The 7,305-nt window shown below is 32.8% G+C and overlaps 1 long non-coding RNA gene across 1 annotated transcript; it reads left to right on the top strand.

Moving 5' to 3' along the window:
- The first annotated feature begins 223 nt into the window (after positions 1–223).
- On the top strand, positions 224–6,616 carry LOC111399012. Its single transcript, XR_002703500.1, has 2 exons — positions 224–666; positions 6,191–6,616. It is a non-coding gene; the product is annotated as an uncharacterized LOC111399012 (long non-coding RNA).
- The last annotated feature ends 689 nt before the right edge of the window (positions 6,617–7,305 follow it).

The following is a 7,305-nucleotide window of genomic DNA, read 5'->3' as shown; positions in this document are numbered from 1 at the left end:
CAAAGTTACCAAATCGTCCAAAATCAAAAATAATATAAATTGGTGGAAATTACACCACGTACCTCATTTTAATAAATTATTCACAAAATACAACTTATCAATTTTATTTCAAACAGCACTACAATATTAAAATAAAAATGAAAAATGAAAACCATCTCCTCACCATAAAATAATATCAATTTGAAAGGAGTAATTTGCTCAACCAACATCTTAAATCCTCCAATTACAGCCACCTGATCCCTATTATGTCATAATCTAGTTGCCCTCAAAATCCATTTCAAAATAGCTTGAAACCTCACAATCATCATCAATAACCCGAATCCCTTTTCAAACATCTATAGAATTCTCCAAGAATTTTATGTTAATATTCATTTTCAACGATAAATTCCTCATTATTTCCAGAACAATTCCCTAATTTCTGCCCTCAACAATATTCAAACTCTAAAAATCTTCACGATCTTTCAAAATCATTTTCTTCAATCCATTTACTTACTATATATTTGAGGCTTTCTTTCTTATAGATATGATATCAGATATCACCATACTAACATCTTGTTTTAGGAGTTATAGTCGTGTTGGGAGAAGATCTCCACGTTGCTGCACTATTTCGCCTCGCAGTGGATACAGCAAATTGTGATGGTTGACATTATTCACCATTACTAATGGGTACGTAATCGTTCAAAACTTCAAATAATTGATTAGTTGTTTCCATTTTAGATATGGTGGATCCTAGTTATTGCTTTAATGCACACAACATCTCTAGGTAAGGCCTTGACATTTGTCTACGGTTGTAGAATATCGAAGCAGTTTATGGTCTACTGCATTACCTGTACGGATGAATTGTTACTCTGGTAACTACCTAAGGTTCACCAATCTTGAAATTGTTGGGGAAATTCACACCGACTATGTGCATATTATATTCACAAAAGCATATCGGTTATTTGCGTAAAATCGAAACGTAATTTCGACTTACCTAAATAGGATTTGAGAAGCAAAACATAAAAATTACAGAATCTGAATGCATGGATTTGGATTCATCCCTTTCGATTCTTGAACGAAAGCAAATTATTCTTTTGATCGAACCTTGCAACATAAACATGTAAACAATGTTAATCATTTCCCGAAATCAAAATATAATCAAAAGAAATCAGAAAATTGTAGGAAGAAAGATGCAAGTGATGAATTTTTGGTCGAGACAAGTGTTTGACACTTGGTCCTTAAGATGAATTTAACCCGCATCGGTACTAACGATTTTTCGATAATCATCTCCCAAGATACAACGACCACATCAAGTCATAGGAGCACTCTAAATGACTTCGACCAGCGAACTCGAACGAAATTCCCTCTCTACCAAGGAAATGCATGAGAATGTTATGAAATTAGAAAGGAGAGAATTGCAAGAGGAGAATGAATGCTCAATGCAATTAGTGTACCCAAAATCATGTCCATAGGGTTCTATTTATAGATGTAGAAAGGGTGAAAATGAAGTAGTGTGGGCCAAAACATGCATCATTTCAAAAAGTTGCAACACTTGGCCAAAATCTGCATCCTTTCGAAAAGTTACAACACTTCATTTCTTCCAAATTTTGACCGCAATTTCTCATTTATCCGGAATTGATTTCGAGATTCCAAATATACCACGACAATCTACTCGACGACTAGAATAAGTTGGTCTATTTACTTTTGTAATTTGACTATCGGATCAAGTCCGAATATTTGGTCGAAATTGACACGTAGTCACACTTTTCATTTTCCAATTTTTGGTCAACTATTTGAACCAATTCTTACAATCCCCCACATGAATGGAAATTGGGTATGCATATGCAAATGCGACGATATGATGCAATGTAGAGAGGGTGCGAAAAAACACTGCATTAGGGAAGGTAGCTTCTGGCCTTGAACCTCCCTTAGTGAAATACCATCGGACTTACTCGGTTAATTGGTGAACGTGATGTCTTGAACCATTCAGCCTTTAGTGTAAGCCAAGACAACGATACTCACACGATGTCTTCCTTAAATCGTTCATGATTCTCATGACTTGGTTCATTTTAGCCCTGAACCCTTCTTGATTTTGCGAGTGTTTAGAGAATTTAAGCCTTGAATGATTCTCATTGAAGCGGCCACACCTCACACTCACATAGGTGACCCCTATTAAGAGTATTCTGCCCTACTCCACTTGACTTAATCAAGATATAGGAATCATTAAAAGATTATCTTAACCTCTTGCAACTCTGCAGAAAGCACTTAAATATCATGGGAATGAGTTAGGAAATTATTTTCCTAGGTGCTTCGTGGAATCTTCATAACTTAGTTGTCCCTTTAAACCAAGATATTGGGATCTCCAACCATTACAAGGACTCTAATGTAGTAGGCTTTACCTCATTCCTTTCGATATACAATATTCTTGATCTCTTTTAGTAAATCTCTTCAAAGGTACCACGAGTTGACACCATTGAGATCAACTGCTTAATGGTATTATGTCTATGACTTATACGTCTAGACCTACCATTACATGTGACTTAGTATCTTATCAATTATTGCTAGCCAATGATCGATTCATTTGATAGATACAAATTATCGCCACCAAGAAATCCTCTCATGAAACTACATACTTCTTATTAGCTTTATCTAAAACTTTATCAATTTCCAAATACGGTTGGAGGATTTATCTAAAACTTTATCAATTTCAGAATCATGGGTACAAATATCATCATTGAAGCATTACCATGCATTTGAACTTTATGAATATTCTTCATATATTCCAATTGCTCTTGCATGTCTAAACAAACGCCATAATTAGCTTTACAACCCATTTCATCCACTTTAGAGTATATATCATCCTTATAATTAATATAAGGGTTTTCTATTTTTTCACTTTCATAGATATCGTTCTTGATGATAAGATAGAAGCAAACATAACTGTTAAACTGAGTTACCCCTACAATTCTTCAATTAAGAATACATATGCAATCTAGTAACGTTGCATCCATAAGTTTTAAACTTTTTCATTCAAGTTCATGAGCATTTATGATAACCCCCCACATTCTTGGGTTATACTTGAACTTAGAATTCAGCAATTCTTTTATAGTTCTATTCATTTATCTCTTAGATAATATCCTTATCTAATGCTTCGTGAAAGTCTAAATACTTTCAAAATAGAGGTCGTTGGCTCACAATTTATTTCAATTTAAAGTTGTATATAACGTACTTCAATCCAATTATTTTAATTTAATCATCCAAATTAAATCAAGACCATCATATAGACCATCAATGCTTTCCAAGCATAAACCAATTTAATTGGTCTCACAATTGAAGTCAATTTCAACAGTGAAGAGGGCTAAGCATCTTGATTCACAAAAATTGCAACTTCTCTTATCACATTGTAACCTTTCACATGATAGTTTCATTTCAACCATCGGTTGAAAAGTTGTGTTCTCAAAAGACGCAATCCTATAAAAGGACATACCTCTTGAATTAATCTCTATAAAGAGACACACCCATTGGAAATTAATCATACCAAAAGTCATGATTCTCCATATGAAAAGACACATCTTTCCATGCAATTTTTTTTCGATTTCAAATAATTAAGTGGCTTAATTCTCATTACTAAATAATGATATCCACTTCAATTATCTCACTTAATTTTATGAAATTAATTGATGCTATCACCATAGTCAAAGTTAGTTTAATTTCAATAAGATATGAAATTTTAACCAACTAAATTACCATGCCATTATCATATTCTAATCAAAGGAATTGTCATGAAAGTTCATAACTTTCATCAAATAATTGGCATCCTTATATGTCCAATGGTTAGGAATAATTTCGTTATTTCTATCCATTCATTATTGAACTCGAGTTGGTTTTAACAATATCCAATTTATCATGACCAAAGTGAAGGAATAGCAACTTATATTCCAAACATTTATACATCCATTGTATAAATGTATTCCATCTATAAGAATGTCAATGTCTCAAGGGAGTCTCTGCACTTCCATATTATAAGAGATGACATTGCAATCTCATTATCACAACATGAATTGCCACTATTACAATTAATTAAATTAAACAATGGTCGAAACTGTACCATGCACTTCCAAAACCAATAGCAGCAACCAACACAGATGAAAATTGTTCACCCACGTGTTTTCGAAGCCCACTGTTAAATAAAGAAGGATGGAAGAAATTAAATTTGGTTTGGCAGCCTTCTCCGATTAATGGCAGTTGGTTTGAGTATAACCATTCATACAAAGAAGTGTCTGCATAAGATAAAACAAGACCAAAGTTATTCATTATCTTGAATCTCGAATATGTTGCATTTTAACAAACCCAAATTAGAGAATATTTGACTATCATTATTTTCTCAATGTATAATTTCATGTAAGTATCTATTCACATGCCATTCACCATATTTTAAGAAAAGGAATAGACATAATGCTTTGAAAATTAAACTACCATAGCTTGAAGACAAAAGAACTCAAGCCCTTCATAATTAGATCTTTTAAATAAACTGAATTCTTGGAATTCAATCGATACGTGAATGAATTAGACTTAATCAAAATAATACCCAATGGAGTATAACTGTTAAAATGGCATGAATAGTAAATAATTCATGCAATAACAAATTTAAAAATCTCACACATGCATACACGTACAATTCCATAGTCAGGCATATAAAATAGATTTTATACGTTATCAAGCCACATAATCAAGTCATGTAACTTACTTAACAAAATATAAAATGCACAAAAATAAAATTCATCTTAAGATTGTTGGAGAAATCACACCGATTACGTGCATATTATATTCACAAAAGCATATCGGTTATTTGCGTGAAATCGAAACGTAATTTCGACTTACCGAAATAGGATTTGAGAAGCAAAACATAAAAGTTATAGAATCTGAATGCATGAATATGGATTCATCTCTTTCGATTCTTGAACGAAAGAAAATTATTATTTTGATCGAATCTTGCAACATAGACATGTAAACAATGTTAATCATTTCCCGGAATCCAAATATAATCAAAAGAAATCAAAAAATTGTAGGAAAAAAGATGCAAGTGATGAATTTTTTGTCGAGACAAGTGTTTGACACTTGATCTTTAAGATGAATTTGCCCCGCATCGGTGCTAACGGTTTTTCGACAATCATCTCCCAAGATACAACGACCACGTCAAGCCATAGGAGCACTCCAAATGACTTCGACCAGCGAACTCGAACGAAATTTCCTCTCTACCAAGGAAATGCATGAGAATGCTATAAAATTAGAAAGAAGAGAATTGCAAGAGAAGAATGAATGCTCAATGGTGTACCAAAAACCATGTCCATAAGGTTTTATTTATAGATATAAAAAGGGTGCAAATGAAGTAGTGTGGGCCAAAATATGCATCATTTCAAAAAGTTGCAACAATTGGCCAAAATCTGCATCATTTCGAAAAGTTGCAACACTTTATTTTTTCCAACTTTGGACCGCAATTTCTCATTCATCCGGAATTGGTTTTGAGATTCCAAATATACCATGACGATCTGCTCGACGAGTAGAATAAGTTGGTCTATTTACTTTTGTAATTTGACCATCAGATCAAGTCCAAATATTTGATCGAAGTTGATACGTAGTCACACCTTTTCATTTTCCAATTTTACATACCTTTTCATTTTTCACTTTTATATACCTTTTCATTTTCCAATTTTTGGTTAATTATTTGAACCAATTCCTACAGAAATCGATACCATTTAGATACCTATTGGACCCCTCAGTATGAATATTGAAGTTTGGTTCATCTATCAAAGGAAAACTACAAGTAGATTTTGTACGATAGCAACACAGCAAAATATGTGATTTAAGAGAATTACTTGAGTGTATGATGCTTTTGTTTCTCTATCTTCAATTTCATTATAAGTTGCTATAGAGCAACCTACCATATCTATTATAAGATTTCATCTCCGAACGTCATATCTAGCATACCATGCAATGTTCATTGAACACATTATATGTTCAATGGTCGTGATGTTGTAAAATCAAATTATATGCCATCTTGCTTACATCTCACTAATATGTTGTATAATGGTTTCTCTATTCCAATGATTCACTTTTAGCTAACTCTTCATCCAATTTAGTTTGCAGTTTAACCTGTCATAATGCATCAAGAGATACAATCTGACATTACATATTTTATTAATAATTGTAGCCACGATATGCAAAGTTTTTGTGATGAAGTATGCAAAATTCATAACCAATGAGACAACCTTGGATATGCCAAGAAACTTTGTTTCAAATAGCAGGAGGACATACTTTGCTTCTCAACCATACAAACATGGCAACCAAAAGCGCATCAATCAATATGAAACCATTTATGATCTAACGCTGATGAGTGTGATGAAGGCGTAGAAGTCCAAGAATGCCTATAAGATATTTAAAAAATCACTTCATTTCGTAAACTTCTATAGTATGTATATTGTCCAGGTGTTTTCGTCAAACTTATAGCGCATGGGTGGTGATTGCTCGAACAATTTTTTTTTTTTGGGTGCACTCCTCCACGTGGAATGGATGTTCATGCAGTGTAACTTGAACAACTCGTTATCATTAATCTCATCTTCACTTACATTTGTTTTCATTCACTTTGATTTGTTTAAATTGTTAATATCATTTTTTCAAGAGTTAGAAAGGACACGTGTATATTTTAATACGTTTTTTTAAGAAGGTATGCCATTGAGAAATAAATATTATAGATTGGTATTCATGATGATGATATAAGGAGGTTCTCAAACCAGCTATGACAATGTTATGCAACATTATATGAAGCAACAGAATATTGGTATTTGCAAGGTGCCATCTATACTTTGTATTAAATGAGAATCAAATTATAATTTCGGATTCATCATAAACGAACAAAGAGAGCATGCAATTGTTACTTATGTTATAACATACAAGATGTAAGATAGAAGTTCACTTGTACGGTCACTAAAACGTATTTCCCTTCCCATTGAAAAAGCAACTAGAAAACATATCTGTAGTATAAATTGAACTTATGCTAGGCAAAAATATTTTTTCACTCCTTGATTCAAGGTCCAACTAAATCTGGATTCAAATTATCAAAATATGAACGAGCCTCAGTGCCTCACACAAGAAAAGAAAAAAGGTTTGTACAAGTGATAGAGAACCATTTGTGTACGTATTTCACAAAGTAATCTTGAATGAGGATGAAATAGACAACCACTAGGATATGTATTTCCAACAGTAATCTTGAACAAAATTTTCACATTCTTCACACAATACTTAATTAATGCATCTTCTTGCGCGTGT

The sequence above is a fragment of the Olea europaea genome, chromosome 8 (genome assembly GCF_002742605.1).
Source record: "Olea europaea var. sylvestris chromosome 8, O_europaea_v1, whole genome shotgun sequence".
NCBI classification, from domain to species: Eukaryota; Viridiplantae; Streptophyta; class Magnoliopsida; order Lamiales; family Oleaceae; genus Olea; species Olea europaea.
This window is presented reverse-complemented; position numbering and strand designations above follow the sequence as displayed.